Raw genomic sequence first — 19,672 nt, 5'->3', positions numbered from 1 at the left:
CAAAATATGCGAAGCTGCTAGGTAACGGTTTACTTGCGCAATGTTTATGATTTATGTCGTATAATTATGTAGGTCCATCTTAAGGCGTTCATAAATTTGACTTGTACACTAAAAGCTTTCGTTAAAATTTATATAACTGGATGAAAGAATGAGCACGTATTTCCCGAAGGAAATATAGTTTACATCGTTGGTTAAAAATATTAATGCTTTAGAATATCAAACGTTGTTACAATACACCAATATATCACGGCAGATATAATTTATGATTTTTGCCCGTACTAGAATAAAACAGAAACATTTTAGGAAGAACATAAATAAAATAAATTAAGCTGTCAATTAGCATCATAGTTCGTGCACAAAATATGTAATTAAACTTGGCGTCAAAACTTCTTCATTGTCTTTAGTTAATTTAAAACTCTTTTGAATTCGCTATATTATATTTAGGTGGAGAATTGGCCTTATGTTAAAGTGGGTTGGTCTACAATGGCATATTTTTCAATAATTATTTCAAATATTGATAAAAAGTATAGAAATATATCATTTGGATATTTTTATAAAATGTTTCTTGAAAAAAAAGACTACATTAATATTATGAGCAAGAGGGTCATGAAGGCCCTATATCGCTCACTTTAAGGAATAGATCTTAAAAATATTTTTCTTTTTAAAAACAAGCACCAGGTTTATAAAATTCTTTAATGTTATTTAAAGGTTAGTTTCAAATGTAAAGTATTTTTGGCCAACAGCAACAGGAATGCAAACAAGACTGAGTGTATAGAAATACCTCTTTTTTTTTCTTTAAAGTGTAGCGTGTTTACATCATGAAAATTTTTAAAATGACATCATAATTACCGAGACGAAATACAAATTTGGATAATACTTCAATAACAAGAGCTGTCACAGGAGACAGCAAATCTCAACTGATTAAATACTGGATACAGTAAGGAAGACAAAACTATGAAAGAAAAATTAATAATGATATAAATATATTTCTTCTTATGACAAGAAGTTATAGTTGTTAACATAAATTCAAAGTTCAAGGGGGAATAGTTCTGGAAATAGTTACACTAGAGTTATGGGCATTGTCACACAACATGTGTGTAATGATAAGAAATATATATTTGAAGTTTGAAGAAGATACCTTAAAAGATAAAGAAGTTTTTTTTTTTTTAAATTAAGTTCAAAGGGAGATTAATCTGAAAATATTGCTTCAAGAGTTATGAACCTTGTCACATAAGATCTGGTTGATGATAAGGAATATGTATATGAAGTTTGAGGTAGATTCGCCTGCCTGCCCGGAATCAAGTCTCAATACATGATGGTAAACAGTATTTTTTTTTTCATATATGTAATTTTTTTTTCGAAAACCAGTATTATAGTCATAACAGATATCTCAATAGTGTTTAAATATTAAAATAATTTTTGATATCGTTTACTCAGGGGTATCATGTTGGGGGCAGGATCTAACCCCCAAGCATCTGTGGTTCATCATATTAGAACACCCCTTTCTACAAAAACTTCTGTCTGTTCACATGAGTGGCTCTATACACAGGTTTAATTGTAAAATTAAATCTTGTAAAATATTAAAATAAATAAAAAAAACAAACAAAAACACCAGGGATCTCAGGAAGGTCAGAATTTCACTTGGCAAACTGTTTGGCCAAAATGTTCATGAGTCAAATCAGTTTTTTCTTGTGTTATTTTTCTACATGAATCATTTTCATGTTTCAAAAATTACTGTTTGGGAAGTCATTTTGAGTAGATTTTCAAGTTTAAATTGATAATATTGTGAGGTTAGGTAATTTTTAAATTAAGTAAGCTTCTTGCTTAGTTAACAATATGATAAAGATAATTAAGTATTACTAGCACCATGGATTATTACCATAATTATTGTTCTATTTCACTTACATTTATTGAGGTTAATATCACATGTGTACATGTATAATTTTAGAAATCATAACACAGGAGGTGATATTTACATAAATACTGAATGTCATGCCTTAATTCTTCACAAATAGTTAACAACATAGCTGTTTCAACGAAGCACACCGATAATTGTATTCATCTTCACTTTTTTGTTAGGAAATACGAGTTTATGTTACAAAATTTCTCAATTTTCTTGTGCATGGCGGCCATTGTTGTTGTTGTCTCAACTCGAGGTCAGATTGATACAGATGTTTTCTGAGGCAAAGTTGTTGAATGGACTGATTGATATGCATTATTTAATGAATTGAATTGTATGTTTGTTCTAAGAATGAAATATTATGACATATTTATTTTATATTGTAACCTCGAACCACCTAATTTGCAGGTCAAAATATTTTGGTACTCATTTGCATACGCAACGTTCGTAAAACATCGCTTTGCCTCTGTCCTAACTGTAGAATAGATGTACAAAATTTTGTCTCATCGAAATTTTTCATAAATTTCAACAAAAGTTTCATTCCTTGAAAAAATTCATCTTGAAAAAGGTACCTTGAAATAATATGATTTTTCCCGCAAACTGGAAGGATGTAAAAATAATATCCGTACTGTAAATTAAACTTTTATCTTAATCAGCTGATTTTGTGAGAACAAAATACAACATTTTGTTCACTTTCGTTTCTTTGTGAAATAAATATCTTACACAATAAAATGCGCAAGTCATTGTCAAGAACCGAAATATTTTACATTGTATTTCGGAAATGACACAGTCTTCTTTCTGATGGTGTTACAAAATTAATGGAAGAATCCAATATTGAATGGGGAAATCAACTTCACTGTAGCTCTCAAATTTGTGCTATTCTGATTGACTCTTTTTTGAATTAACATTCACATTCAACAACCTTTTCATCTTTCTAATGCTTTAACAGAAAAATCTTCATAACAATGTCTGTTGAGACAAAAAAAACAAGATACAGCATCTCAATTGATCCCTACAAAGAAAGTCTATATAACCTTGCAATAAAAAAAAACCCTTTAACCCCTAAAACAGAGACCAATTTTCAACTCTAGACCATAAGTTGAACATACTTTGTAGAAACCAACAAGCTAATGCCATCCTACAAGCTCACCTGCACTATGTGCAAGGTGAGCTAAAATTGCTATGCCACCGCATTAATACAACAACAAATAATATTGTAGGAACAGAAGCTTTGGTGTAGTTGTTTCTATACAATTGAACTTTGCCACAATCCAGTTGAGTCTAGTGAATTTAGTGGTCAAGGTCATATTTCAGCCTGTCAAATGAAAGACAATGTGCAGATGTGTCTAATGTTCAGATACAAAGGTCATTGGCCCAAAAGCAATACATAGTGAAATATTCATTAAGCTTGATATACACGATGTTGCATTCCAAACTCGAGTTTACTTGCCCCGAAAAATCTATTTTCTAAACATAAAGGGAGCTTGACCTTGACTTAAAAGGACCAACAAGAGAAATCACATAAGCAAGGAAATTTTCGAATGCAAATTTGTTTTTAAAAAATAAATTTTAAGAAATAAAAAATTTTTTTTAAAAACGGGAAAAGGAAATACATTTTTAAATTTTTTTTTCCAAAAAACATTTTTTACTTAAAATTATCAATATTAAAAATTTATATTGAAAAACTTGTAAAAGGGCTATGTTTCTTGTCACATAATATTTTAAGTGACTTTTAAAAAGGAATCCACGTTTTCCCCTTGGGAGTACAGCCCCCAAGACTGTCAAAAAAGCCCGGGTTTTAAAATAAAAAATTTTTAAAAGAAAAAGAGTGGTATTATTTATCTCCTTTGAAATTTGTAAACGGAATATTTTATATACTAAATAGGGACTAAAAACAAAAAATCAGGTTTCTTTTTTTTAAAAAAGAAACATAAAAAAATTTAAATTAAAACCAAAAATTCAAAAATTAAAAAACCTTTAAATTTTGCCAAAAAAATTAAAAAAATAAGTTTGTATTTTAAAAAATAATTTTTTTTTTTCATTACCCCCCTTTAAAACTTTTTTTAAATAAATACTCCAATAAAATTCAATTTTTACAAAAGATCATACTTCAAATAATTTGCCGGTTTTAAATATTTTTTAAGAGGAAAAGATTTTTAAAAACATTTTATACCGTATAAATTTTTTGTACATTTAACTGGGGCCGGGGTTTACCCCCCAATTAAACACCCGCCCCGAACCATTTGGGGCCGGGGCCTTTTTTTTTTAATCATTTGAACTGATTTTTTGGAAACTTTGGGGGTTTTTTCCTAAGAAAGATAAAATGGAAAATATCTGAAAACCCTGGGTTTTTTGTTACTTTAAAAAGAAACTATAATGATGAAAAAAAAAAGTTTTTTCTTTTTAAATTTTTACCCCCCCGGGGGGGCCCAATTTATTAAAACCTAAAGAAGCAGGTTTGGGATATAAATTTTTTAGATGAAATTTTTGGTGCTTTTTTTGAAAAATTCAAGGGCCCAAAAGCTTTCGAAAGAAAGCGGGGGGTCTAACGGGGGCGGCGAGGGAAATTTGTGGGAAAGAAGCGGGGGAAAAATATGGTTTGTGGGAAAATTTTTTGTTGGTGTGGGTTAAGTTTTATGACTTTTTGAAACGTTAAAGGGTTTTTTTAATTTTTCCCCTCTGATAAAAACCTAAGTGAGACGGGACCCCAAATTTTCTCTTAATTTAAATTCCCGCATGGGGTGAAAAATTCAATGACCAGTTAGGGCAAACACTTTTTTGTACATTTGACGAGGGGACGCATTTTGCCAAATTTTTTTTTTTTAAAAACCCTACATTTTACTAAAATACCCCTAAATACCCTGGAATCCATGTATGTATGTTTAATTAACAAAAAAACCCATATTTTGGAATTTTGGGAAAAATTGATTTTAAACCTTTTTAATAAAAAAATTTTGAAAAATTTGATTTAAAGCAAGCGGGGATTCGTTTCCCAAACGAAAGTGCGGTGGGCCCGAATTTTTATTTTTTTCCCTTTTTTTGACGTTAAAGTAAGGGAATCTTAGGGTTGAGTTAAAACGCCAAAAACAAAATAAAATAATATTTGTGAAATCCTAAAAAATAAAGTTGTTATAAAATAAAAGTAAATTTTTATTTTTTTTTAAAAACCCAATGACTCTCAGATTTTGCTGAAAAAATTTCCCTTTTGAACAACCCTTGCTATAATCGGGGCCATTCGGATAAATGGCGGGTTCTCACATTCATAGCGCACCGCATTTTAAATACGAATAGAGCTGAGTGTTAGCGCTTGAATTTGTTGAAATTTATTTTGTAAAATAAATAAATCGGCGATAGTTTTAAAATTTTTTTCTCATAGTGTGTTTGTATATTGAAGATGAAAGTTTGATATTTCTGAAAAAAGAAAAAATATGATTGAAAATATAATAATTATAAAAGTACCAGTAATATATGTTTAATAGATGACTCGTGTCACCTGGTTGACAAAGGATAATGCGAAAATATTGGAAATAGAAATCAATTGGAAGGTGATTTGAAGGAAATGTCGATTTTTTTCTAAGCACATTTTTTTTATTTTGGTGTATATTTTTTTGACGTATAAATTATTTACTTTTTCTTCAAAACAGATATATGTAAGTTTTATTGAAAATATATGATAAAGTATATGGGCTGGAATTAATAAAATATATAATTATTAGGTTTTAAGGCCTCAATATTCATGTATATTTTCATGGAAAAGTTTGGAAATGTATTTATGTTTTACTTTTACTACGGTAGATGTTCCTCCTTTGTTAATTTGTGTCATCCTCAGTAGAGTTAAAATACAAACATAGAAATTTGGATTGATAATGTCTGGCAGAGCCAGACGTCTTTATTGTCTAAGAATAGAGATTATTGATATAATCAAAAGATTAATCAGAAACTTCAAAAATACGCTTTCATATAGAAAACAATTGTAGCAAACGTTATAATAATAGATGACACAAAGTTGGACAGCAAAAAAACACCAAACTGTCCAACCAAAGGAGGAACGACAGACCGTGAAAAGCAACGAAAACGAAAGAGCGACAATTTAAATTCTGACTTTAAGATTACAATTACAATTTACAAACAAAAATATACGATAATTTGAACGCGTGCATGTGCAATTCGCTCATAGGCCAATAAACAACATTTTCGTCTACCTTTTTTGTCAGGTATATTGTAATATTTTATTTCAAAATGCATTCTATAATTTTTTATATTACATGCAGCCTATTTATAGCTTTGTACACGTTAAATAAAAATTTGATATAATTTAATGTTAACATGTAAAGTTATATTAAAAAATGAAATAAATAAAATAAGAAAATAGATAAAGCAATAAAGCTTAAGTTAGTTGTTCACTATCAACAAGAAATCATCTCCATCTCATCTTATCAATGATTAAAATTTTTATCACAAACTGTTTTTAAAAAAAAAGTAAAAAATAAAAGTTCAAAATAAAATTTATCCCAATTTTTATAATACATGTTAATGATGATTTGTTTGTTAAACAAAAAAACATTTTGTTTTGTTAAATTAAAAGTTTAAAATTAAATTTTACGATTAAGATATATATTTAAACATTCTTCAAAATTGTTAACTAGGCCCCAAAACGGGAAATTTTAAATTTATAAGACTTTTTATAAGAAAATGAATGATAGTTTGAAAAGAAAATACAATTTTAAAGTTTTTTTTTAATTTATAATTTAAAATTACATTAAAGACTTTATAGTTAAAAAATACCCCCAATATGTTAAAATAGTATTAAACAGGGGGTTGTTTTTAAAAACTATTATAAGGTCAAATGCAAAAAAGCATATATTTACTTTCATTGATATATATAACAACTATATGTGTTAAGCTTTTAAAATTCTGCAATTCAAAATGCAGTGGTAAACAAGGACTAAACTGATTATATTGGTATTCTTTCCTGCGAAACATATATTTTGGTTTAATAAGACAGGTACATCCACTTTACATCAACCGTTCAACCAACATAACAAATTAAGATTTATCAATTTTGTGAGTTCCAAAAAGCATAATTTATAAAGATATTACCGAATTTAAGATTTCATGTAAACAAAGGGAAGTAATAACAAATTGTTTTCTGTAATTTTTCCATAAGAAATGAATGCATATATTTTAATGATTACATATAATATGTACAAATATTTGTAGTACATATTTTACATATTCTTCGATGTTTGAAAATTGTTTTATAAGTATAATTATATACATATATATAATTTCACTTTAGTGTGGTATGCAATAGCCGTCCGGTTAGCTTAATAGGTAGAGCGTTGGACAGTGAATCGGGCTACCCGGGTTCGAATCCCGGACGGCGCAGGTCACTTTCGTTGTGATTGATCATGAAATCCTTTCTATGGTCATTCGCACTGTACCTCTGCTCTGGCATGTACAGAAATTTCAGTTCCTTGCGAAAGTGAAGACAACTAGTACTGGTAAACTGCTTGACAGCCTGCCCAGGAACGATGCGGTGGCTGAACTGCGCCCTGGCTAATTCATTGTTGCTTACTGTCGTGATCCGGAGTGAAAACTACCAACACCACCATCATGGTATGCAACCTCAATTACAACATACAGGAACTTAAAGTAATTATAATGTCTTAAGTAACATCAGTTCTAATTAATAATTAAATCATATAAACCTATAAAAGATCCTCCATTCTTATAATCTTAAAGCAGCACGCCTCCAGATTCATGTTAATTTTCATGAAAATTTTGGAAATGTATTCAAAAGTAAAATATTTTGTGTGGTGAACAAATAAAGTACATGTAATTTACATATTGCTATCGCCACTTACAATCCAATTAATTTAGCGAAAAGTCGTCAACATATGCAAAATTAGCCCTTACTGCGTTAGTAATGCAGTAGAAATATGGTAATAACGTCTTAAACGGCAATAACATGAAAAATATTACTTGTATCTTGAATGTTTTTACCTTTCTTAAAATTTAAGTACATTTTTTTCAATATTGATTTCCTTGAAATATTTTGGCTCATCTGGAGGCGTGCAGCTTTAACAGGAAAAAATCTAAAAATATGAAGTTGATAAAAATAAGATATGTTTCTAAAACAGTATGCCTCCTATCGGCAGCCAGTTAGTCATCTGGTCAGGTTATTGTGACTGACTTTTGACCTAGTGACCAAAACATCAATAGGGGTTATGTACTGGTCATGACTAGTTACTAGGTAATTGTGACCGTAAAGGTTGTGTGCAGCAATTTTATGACAAAGTTATCACAAATCTTAGTTACTAATTAATATCTGCATAAATTTAATGAATCATGTAGGCCATGACAGCCAATTTGTTATATTACATAAGCCCTTGAAATGTGTATAAAAGCAATATTTAAATAAAAAATATCAACAATGACAACTTGAGTTGTTAAAATATTGTTCTGAAACTGTCTTTACGTACAGGGTCAATGTGACTATGACCCTTAAATCAATAGGGATTATCTACTGGCCAAGACCAATGCACCTGTAAAGTTTAAAGGTAAAGGGCCAATGAGTTGTTGAGATATTGATCAGAAAGCGTTTTTAGCTCGACTTTTTTTTGAAAAAAAAGTAGAGGTATTGTTATAGTCCTGGCGGCGTTGCCGTTGCCCTCCGCAACCTTGTACCGGGATCATAACTTTTTTAGTTCTTGGTGTATTGCCTTCATACTTGGCCACAACAACCCTTGGGACAAGACCTTTCAGGAGGCCACAGTAAACTTGACCTTCATTAATAAATGACCTTGACCTTCAATGTCAAAAGCCCAAATTTTGCTTGTTCTTGCTATTATTGGCTGTAACTTTGTTATTTTTGAATGGATTGTCTTCAAACTTGATCATAATAATCTTCAAGGATAGCCCTTTTAAATGACTAGACAGACCACGACCTTGACTCATAAATGACCTTGACTTTGAAGGTCAAATTATTGAAATTTTCATTTTTTTTTGGCTAACAAGAATTATATATCTAGATATATATGTTTGTTAGCCAAAAAAAAACAAGAACCGGTTGAACATGGTGATGCTCCCCGAGAAGGTTCTGGACACAGGAAAGTATAAATAAAATGAAAAAAGGGCAAAAAAACTCCAAAATTAGGCAAAGCGGAGTTATGTTTTTTTGCACTGCACTTCTATTCAATGAGATCTATCTATCTAAAAAGTTTCCTGATGATATCAGAGTTATGTCCCGGGTAAAATTCAAAGTGTAAAAATGAACAAAGGGCAATAACTCCAAAATTAGACCAGGCTTTGTTTAGGTTCTTTAAGCATTGCAGTTCTATCCAATTATATCTAGCTACCTACAAAGTTTCATGTTGATATCTCTCTTATAGTTTTAAAGTTATGTCACGGACAAAAGTCAAAAAGTAAAAATAAACAAAGGGCAATTATTTCAAAATAAGGCAGGGCAGAGTAATGATTCTTAAGCACTGTACTTCCACCCAATGAGACCTATCTATCTACAAAGTTTCATGTTGATATCTCTTATAATTTTAGAGTAATGTCCCGGACAAAGTTCAAAGTGTCAAAATGAACAAATGGCAATGACTCCAAAAGTAGGCAAAACAGTGTTACAGTTCTTGTGCACTGCAAACTTACTCAATGAGATCTATCTACCTACAAAGTTTCATGTTGATATCTCTTATACATTTAGAGTTATGTCCCGGACAAAGTTCAAAGTGTATAAATAAACAAAGGGGGATAATTCAAAAATTAGGCAAGGCAGAGTTAAGGTTCTTGTGCACTGCACACCTACTTAATGAGATCTATCTACCTACAAAGTTTCATGTTGATACCTCTTATAGTTTTAGAGTTATGTCCCGGACAAATTTCAAAGTGTAAAATAAACAAAGGGGGATAATTCAAAAATTAGGCAAGGCAGAGTTACGGTTCTTGTGCACTGCACACCTACTCAATGAGCTCTATCTACCTACAAAGTTTCATAGTGATACCTCTTATACTTTTAGAGTTATGTCCCGGACAAATTTCAAAGTGTAAAAATAAACAAAGGGGGATAATTCAAAAATTAGGCAAGGCAGAGTTACGGTTTTTGTGCACTGCACACCTACTCAATGAGATCTATCTACCTACAAAGTTTGATGTTGATACCTCTTGCTGTTTCAAAGTTATGTCCCGGACAAGAAAAGGGACGGACGGACGGACGGAAAGACGGACAGACGGACGGACGGACAAGGCGGCGACTATATGCTCCCCCGAAATTTTTCGGGGAGCATAAAAATGAAAATTTCAATAATTTGACCTTCAAAGTCAATGTCATTTATGAGTATATATATTTATTTACCAATGAATGCATAATAAAGAGTGTTCTGGAAGAAATTTGCTGGTTCGAACCCGAGAGGCCATTGTACATCGCAAATCAGTCTTATACAAAGAAGAAAATACAACAATTTTTGTAATAACTTTTTTATTTCTTTTGGCAAATAATTTCCATCATGATTGGGTATAAAAACAATTTAGGAACTTTATATACACATCATATTTGCTCCGAAAACGGTCGCAAATAGAAAAAAGTTATGTTAAATTTCAGCCAAAAAGGGACTCGAAGAATGAGAGTACCTTCCGCCAAAGCGGTTTAACATAACGACTAAACCCAGCCACGTTGAAAAACTCTAGAAGTTAATATTAGAAACATGATTTATGTATAAATTGTTTAGGAATTACTAACAAGCAATACTGATAAAAGTGACAAATCTGTCTTTACGTCACTAAATCACATCGGGAAGATAGGCTGAACTGGGACATACGATATTATCGTATGTCCCAGGGCTGAATGAATAAATTGCCTCGGAAATATTATTTAGCATAAGGTCATAGCTACTGGGAGACAAGTGTGTATCGTCGTACCTAAAGAATATTGGGGCTAGAGTTTATATATCGGAATATAAGGTAGTGACCCCGCCATTTATTACATAGTGACTACAGAGCTGTTTATTGGCGACGCCGGTGAGCGGCGTCGTCTCTTATGTTGGCCTAAGGAAGGAGCTATTATTATTAGCAGTTGATGTCATGTTGTGTTAACTAGTTTTATTTTGATTCGTAAAAATCAAGTAAACACAACTATGTTGTTATATTTGTATTTAATAACTTCATGTAAAAAAAACATGTGCATTGTGATATTATTTTCACGAAATTGCAGGCTCAGTTTAACAGCTTGTCCCTTAGCTTTATTGGCAATACTAAAACCCGGATTTCGAATATCGTTGTGGTCTACATTGATGCCGTATTCTTTTTCATTCATTTATATATTTTCAAAATTTTCCTACAAGAAGAACGTTCACCTGCAAATGAGTATTGGGATAGGAATGGAACTGTTGTTAACGATTATCCTATTGATTTTATCTATATTATGTTAAGCTATCGCACGTAGTGATTGTTTTTACAAAGTGTACCAGTATCCGGATGTTGAAAGCTATCCGATTTTCTGCAATTACTGATGTCACATGACCATCTAACATTTTATGAATACTTACTACCATTACTTTACATCGCTAAATAAAACTGAGCCTGCAACATTTCATAATTTTGCTGTTAAGGGTGTTCGTTTTGGTTTCAGGTTTTCTCTATCTTAAGGGGAAGTAACTCATGTTTACTCAATTATTTGTTCTTTTCAGTCTAACTTGGGTATTACTTACTTTTTTTGTATAAGATTAACCAGTTGTAAGGACATCAAAAGCATAGAGACCCTGAGGAGTGAATATTGATAGATTTTTATTTTACTGGCTTATAGACTGGATTTTTCTAGTTTGTTCAGTTTGTACATACCTACAGGTATTCTGCTACAGGAATCTTCTAATCACTATGTGAAACTAATTATTATTTTCTATGTGTTTGTATATAAATTGTTAATAAAATAACCTTTGGTAAAAATGAAAGGTAGAAAATTAAAGCTATGCATATAGGTGCTCATGTCCTTATATTAAAACAGAGAAAGGATAACATCCTGAAGTTATCAATTTTAAACACTTGATATATATGCAGTTAGTTATATATTAAAGTCTAATGGAAGGTTAAAAGAAGAACAGTATTTATTACTGTAAGAGATATGCATTTAATGTTTAGACACTCACACAAATCAATCTTTATTATATGATATAGACTACAGTTTTTATTTGAGTTTTTTTTTACTTTTACACTATACATTATAGTTTTCTTTCTGCAAGATTATGAATTCCATCCAAGTACCAATAACAATGTTAATACGATGTTATATTTATTTTTAATGGAAACTGAGAATTATTAATGTAATGAGCATACATGTGTATCTTAGTATATGGATATAATGTGTATTTCTGTATTTAAAGACTAACAGTTTTGATGGATGAGACTTGCATTTAAATTTATTAATGATAATACATGTATTGATTAGTCTACAGGTTAAAGGTGTTTATTCCCAGTATTAACTGGCTAAAAATAGTATCTATAATAGAGTTTATACATTATAGTTTTCTTTATACTAGATTTTGAATTCCATCCATTATTAGTATCAATGTTAATGTTAGGTTTTCATATTTATTTAATAGAAACTGGGAATTCTTAATAGTTATTCTAACCTTTTTCTATCATGTGCATAGTTTGAAAAGGACAGCTTATGTCTTATCTATTTGTAATGGAGGGACACCGGTCTCAACCTCCAGGTCTCCTGAGTCAACCAAACAACATACTTTTCATAGAGTAGATTGTTACTTGCCCTTGAATAAATTTGTGCACTAAATTTTATAGTGGGTGATTTGTGCCACATGCAAACCAACAAAGTACAAAAAGTTACCGGGCGCCAGATGAAAACATGAAAATACAATCTACCACAAAGTGGTTCGTTTGTTGCCTTTTCATGTTTTTAGCCCGGTGCCCCTGATGCAAAATACAAATCAACCTTCATAAAATTTCTTATCATAGAAAAAAGGTTAGTTTTTTATCTGTACAAAGAAATAGATATTGTACATGTATTAGTAAAGTTATGTTCGCTTTCAAATTGACCTGTTATAAATAATGGTACAACCAATAACTGTCTAAGCCCTTTTTAGTAAAAATAATTATACAATATATAAATTTATTTTGATTAAGACTATGAGTATTTTTTTCTTATTTGTTTAATTGAGAATTAATCTACTATCGCTACAGCCGCGGTACATTATTCTGTGGGTCACAGGTTCGAGTTCTGGTCAAGCTGAAAGTTTTTCTCAACCTGTGACTGCATATAACCACAGATATACATAACCCCGAGTTTAATTCACCATGCTCTGTAAACATCAGAAATTTAAGGACACAAATCAATATAGTGGGAAATATGTTATGGTTTATAACTGTTTCATTATTAAAAAGAAAATGTGTAGCCGGCCTGATAGCTCAGTTGGTCTTCTGACAGTAATGGGTTCAAGTTATGGCCAGGCAGTTTCAGTCAGGGTTTAGAAGTGGTTTTCAACTGACACATGTTTGAGTCATGTAACAGATTGTATTAAATTTGAAATGGACAAAGGCAGTATTGCATGATACTTTTAGATCTACAAAAGGCATTTGATACAGTTGATCACACTATACTGCACATGAAGAAGTTCTTCTTCTTCTTCTTCTTCTTCATGAAACTTCAAGCATCTGCCATAGGTAATGACATTCTTACATGGTTCAAGTCTTATCTCTGATAGACAGCAGCTGGTGGATGTGGCTAGTACTCATTCTACTACTACTCCGAGTACCAATGGTATCCCCCTGAGGTTCATTTTAGGTCCTTTTTATGTCTAATATATGTCAATGACATGTCTTCAACCCTAAGCAATAAGCTTTTATTATATGCTGATGGCTCAGGTATCCTTGTATCTGGTAAAATAAATCTGATATGGCATGAGTCTTATAAGATTGGTTAATTGACTATAAATTGTCTTTGCATCTTGGCAAGACCGAGTATATTCTTTTGGGTTCAATTTTCAACTTAAACAGGGTCCTAGCCTCCAGGCCACATGTAATGGTACTGCTATAAAGTACACATCTTTTGTTAAGTATTTAGGTGCAAAACTTGATCAAATTTTTTGGCGTCGCCTTTGATGCTTTGCATCAATGCTTTTCTTGTACGTTTTCTTGCTCGGTCAACGTGATATACATCTGGCATATAACGCCATGATCGCCTTGGTAAAATATGTGACCATATGGAAACTTACTTCTGATATTATCTATAATTATTTTGAGATCCTCAATAATAGCCGCAGATGTTTGAAGGTCTATATCCTTGCCTCCACAATGAATAAGAATAGGTCGGGGTTCATTCTGCTTAAAGGAAGTTAAGTAGGCTATACTCAAGACCTTAAAGAGACTTGGAAATTTGGAGCTTAATCGTCAATATTAAGGTATAGGTATCCGCCAGCGGTCTACCTATACTGTGATAGCAAATGTTACATTTAAGTTGCCAAAAGCGGGTCGCCGACCAAAAACAACATTATAATTGACATTGCGTTTGTGTTAGACTTATAGCCAATATCACCTCACCAATTATGACATAAATATAATATAAATATGTATACCATCGCATCGATCTGGTATTATTATCATTATTATCTTTGTCAAATTACCATTATCATTCTTAAATCATATTATCATTTCATCATTATATTTATCAAACTATCATTATTATACAGCGACGACTATCATCATTATCTTTAACAAATTATCATTATTATTCTGAAATCATTATAATAACATCACAAAAATTATGATGTTATCATCATCATTATCTTTATAGTATTATCATTATCATTCTGAACTCATCAAACATTCTGATGATATCACCATCATTTCATCATTATCTTTATCAAATTATCATTAATCTGAAACAATTATCGTAACAACACAAACATTCTGATGTTCTAATCAACATTCATCTTTATTTTTATCATTTCTACATTATCTTTATTAGTTCATCATTATCTTTATTATTTCATCACACAACTTTATCTTTATCATTTGGCATTTGGCAGATCCTTCACAATATCTTTATAATTTAGAAAAATAAGTAACTGCTATCACTTGACTAATTAAACTCAACTATTATAAGAGTATATATGTGTGTGTGGGTGCGTGCGTGCGTGTGTGCGTGCGTACGTGTGTGTGTGTGTTATCAACCATATCGACAAGCTTATTGACATAACTTATATCAGATGTGTAGCTATTTATAGTCTTATAAGCGTACTGTTTTAAGGACATGAAAGCTATATATTCCGCTATCTGTTGAACGTCATAGTATATAGTAATACGCCAATCATACTTCAAAAGTTTGAGAATATGAAGATATGGCAGTGTTATATTGAGTACGAGTATTTTATTAGCAGACGGACACATAACCTTTTTGTTTTTCATTTCATTGCCCCATAACTGGAGTGCTAGAAAAATAGGCACGAGTTCAAGATATGTGATGTCCTTAAAAATAAGCTCCTCCCAGTGATCTGGTCACTTAAAGGCACATCACTGACATCTAAAGTAGCAGTCACAACCTATATAACTGTTACCTGAGGCATCGGTGTAGGGTTCATTAAATATATTCTCTGACCAATTCTTACCACTTAACATTGCCAGTCCATTAGATTTAGTAAGAAATAAGAGCCAGGTTATGGCGCATTCGCGCCTTTCCCTTTACATGCATAAAATAAAAATATTTTTCAATCTTAGACATAGAATCATAAAATCTTCGCAAGAAAGCTCTGCCAGTAGGGATAGCCTTTGTGATAAGTAATCATGCTTTAGACTGAATTTCCTTCAAAGATATATATTTTTGAAGATATAAGCCTCAAAAGCTCGTCTATGGCTTTTATGCGGGTATATGAATGGTTTGATTCTCCGCATTTATTTCAACCCCCGAGTAATTGATAGTTTTTAATAGACCTGTGCAGATCGAGATACGCCAAGGTCTAACCAAACGTGTTTTAATACGTTAAATATCTATACATGATTAAAAAACTAACGTTTGCCATAAAAAGTCGTTTTAAAAACAATGCAATATAAGAAAGATGCAATTTTTTAAAAATGAAACAGGGGTAGGCGGAACCCTGAGGTAACATTTTTTTTGCACAAAATAACCCAGGTAATACAATGTACCAAGTAAGTCAGATTTAAGTCACCTGTCCATATTATTTAAAAGGACACAAGTTAAAATCTGATTTTTATATATAGTTTTTATATAATCAGCTTTGCAACAGACATATTTTCCTATAAGTTGAACCAATGATAATACATGCTCCGTCGAATTGTGCATATTTGACATGCCAATAGACTGGTTCGATAAATTCATTTATGGAAATAACAAATTTGTTATCAGTCTCGGGGCACCCGTGACTTTTGGAACGAGCCAAACAGCATTAATTCGAAAATTGGAAATAGGTGGTTATTTGTATGGTCCGACAATCCAGTCCAATGTCCTCATATAATTTTTATTTAAAACCGCTGGATTGGTGCTCTTAGATCAGTATAATTTAATTTAAACCAATGATTAAAAAATATAAAACAAGCATCGTTTCTATTGTAACCTGTCAACTTATATACTTAAGGACAATGAAAACGCACGCCCGCACTATATGCATTTTATTACATGAAAACAAAACACTAACGACTCCATTAGATATATATCATTACTTTAATACAAAACGCAAACTTAACAACTGAAAATAATTCAAAAGGTTATAAATTAAAAGTAAACCAGTAAATTGAAGAACCTAAGGTGAAAATCCCAAAATCACACTTTTTCATGACAGTAATGCAAACCTCACAAAGGCAAAAACCGAAATGAAAATCAAAAACAAAGTCACTCATAAATGTTTATTCGTAATGTCACCGTCGGGATCTTTAGAAACGACAATATCCTCCATCAGCGTCTCTTACAGATGTACATCGTCGCCTCATAGACCTTACGGTGCGGATAGCCGCCTGTGGAATCTGACGCCATTCGGGGAAAACGCTGGTGAAACAGAGAAATTGTAGACCGATGGACACCAAAACGGTTTGCGCTTTGTTTGTAAGATAGACAAGACTGAATATGTGCTAAATCTATCCAGCGGTTATTTCTTTGAAGATCCATTGCCAAGTCTTCAGTAGTGTTTGAAATTTAGCACCTTATACAGAGGAAAAGTGTGTATATGCAATTTCTATGTGAGCTTTTACAATTTCTAAAACTGACCATTTGCATAGTTTAATATTCATTTTCATAAAGATTTTAATTGCTCATTTGTTTCTAACATTTCTAGAAAGTTATGAAAAAAAAGTTAATAATTAACAGTTTAAAAAAATAATAATTATTTAATTTCATAAAGTAACCATAAATTGGTCAAATTTGTTTTATCACAATTAGCCAAAAGTGTTACTTTTGATTTTTCGGGTACTGTCTTTATTATGCAATAACTTCATTAAAATGCAGTCATTTTTTATAACTTTGGTATCGAAATAACCGGAATGCATTCGGTTTTATGAAACTGTGAACAAATATTTAAAAGAAATTTATTTTCCTTGTTAAAATGCAATTATCCCGACCGTGCGTTTTCATTGTCCTTAAGTATATTAATTGACGTTGAACCTAGGCCCCTTAAATATTCTGGTCGAGGAGAACAACCTTAGTACTGGAACAGTGGGGGAGTTGCTGGGACTGAAAACGATTAGGCCTTCTATTAAATATCGAAGAAGCATCTTGAGAATACGACGGGTCCTGTCGTAATTGCTTACTATTTTATAAACTTATGTCCAAAAGAACAATTTCTATTGACGCAAAAGCCCTTATTATTACAAGAAAATACTTTTCGAGAATGGGGAGGTAATCGAAAGACCAACCGATTGTTGAGAATCAAACGAATCTGTTCAGATCCCAACACGTTCTATATCAGAGCAAAAGAACTGTCTGAACATCTTAGGAAGCGAGGATACAAGGAAGAAGACATTGCAAATGCGATCTCATATGCAGACAGCAAGCACAGGAAGGAACTACTGGAGTACAAACATCACTCTAGTGGTTCTACACAAAATAAAATTCCATTTGTGCTCACATATCACCCGGACTTACCAAACACTAGAGCCATGATTGACAAACATTGGCCAATTATTTGAGTCTTCACAGAAACTTAACAAGATGTTCCCAACTAAACCAACCATTGCATATGGGAGACCTAAAAGCCTCAGGGACATACTTGTTCGAGCCCAACTGAGACCAATAATGACAGATAAAGAAGGTCAGTCTGGACCATGTGGCACACCAAGATGCCAAACCTGTGTTTTTCATGCTCCTTACAAAAACATTCTCCTCAAAACTAGGGGCCAAAACATCTCTCAAAGACATAATGAATTGTAAAAAGGCAAACGTTATTTATCTTATTTCTTGCAAAGTGTGTAACAAACAATATATGTCGGTGAAACTAAACTTCCATTAAATAAACGAATGAACTTACACCGCTCTGACTGGAAAACACGAAAATTTAACAGATCCCCAGTTGCTGAACATTTTCACCTCGAGGGACACAGTTTTTAAAGACGTGTCCCTTTGTTGTATTGCACTCAATACACAGTGGTCAGATGTAACACGCAAACCACGTGATATATACTGGATTCGCCGACTGAATACGCTCGAGTCATCAGGAATCAATAAAGGAGACTAATTTTAACACTTATTCTCGTCCATTCTTGACAAACTGTTTTAAACCTAACTTTAGTTATCAGGCGGTGCCGGGGAGGGCTCTTTTTCCCTGGCCTGAGAGCATCTCTATTACTTTCACCTTATCGTAAATTTCCACTTCATATATCACACTGTTTGTAACTTGCATTTTCTTACATTATACTTTTAGTAATAAAAACACAAAACGCCCTTATATGTGAAGTTTTTTATACATAGTTTTATAGATATATTTAACCGAGTTTATGCCATATTGACCGCAGGCTATATTTTCTTTTGTAAAGTACAACGCAATGACCATTCAATAACGGTCTATTCATAATCGATGTAATTTTATCACCTTTCTGGCGACTGTGTTTCAGTTCAATTTTTGATACTATACAGTACACACGTATTGAGATTTTGTGCTCTATTGTGTGCACAGTATACATGTATTTCACCCCTGATGAAGGCATAATACGCCGAAAGTACTTGAGTATTTATACTTTAGCACTGTATTAACGTTTATTTTCTCCAAATTTATATATATACATTGATTTTCCTTGTATGTATATATATATATATATATATATATAGAAATGAGAGAATATATACACACATACCACCACATCGATATGCCAGTCCAATTACGGCACAGCGCCTAGCAGAACAGTCATGAAAGCATAGCCACTGCTCATCCACCATCACAAAAATGATGGTTTCAGAACAGCTTTATATACAGTCACAAACTGCACTACACATTGAAACAAGCTCAACATTCTCATATATAGAGTTTGTTCTCTGTTAACATATCTCACAAATCAACGATGACATTTTATTGTCTTCTTCACTGATTGGGACCAGAGAACTATATATCTATTTCCGAAAGTCAACTGGATCACGTAAGATGAAGTAGATCCGTAGGATACAATGAATTTAGACAGATAAAGTATATATAAAGGGAGATAATTAAATTCAATACAGTTATACTTTCCCCTGCGTGGGATCACTTAAGATACAAGTGTGCAGATAAATTGATAGAAATGAGAGAGTACATATAAAGAAAACTTATCACACCTGGGGAA

Source organism: Ruditapes philippinarum, unplaced genomic scaffold (genome assembly GCF_026571515.1).
Source record: "Ruditapes philippinarum isolate M1 unplaced genomic scaffold, ASM2657151v2 ctg15_1_1_1_1, whole genome shotgun sequence".
Lineage (NCBI taxonomy): Eukaryota > Metazoa > Mollusca > Bivalvia > Venerida > Veneridae > Ruditapes > Ruditapes philippinarum.
This window is presented reverse-complemented; position numbering follows the sequence as displayed.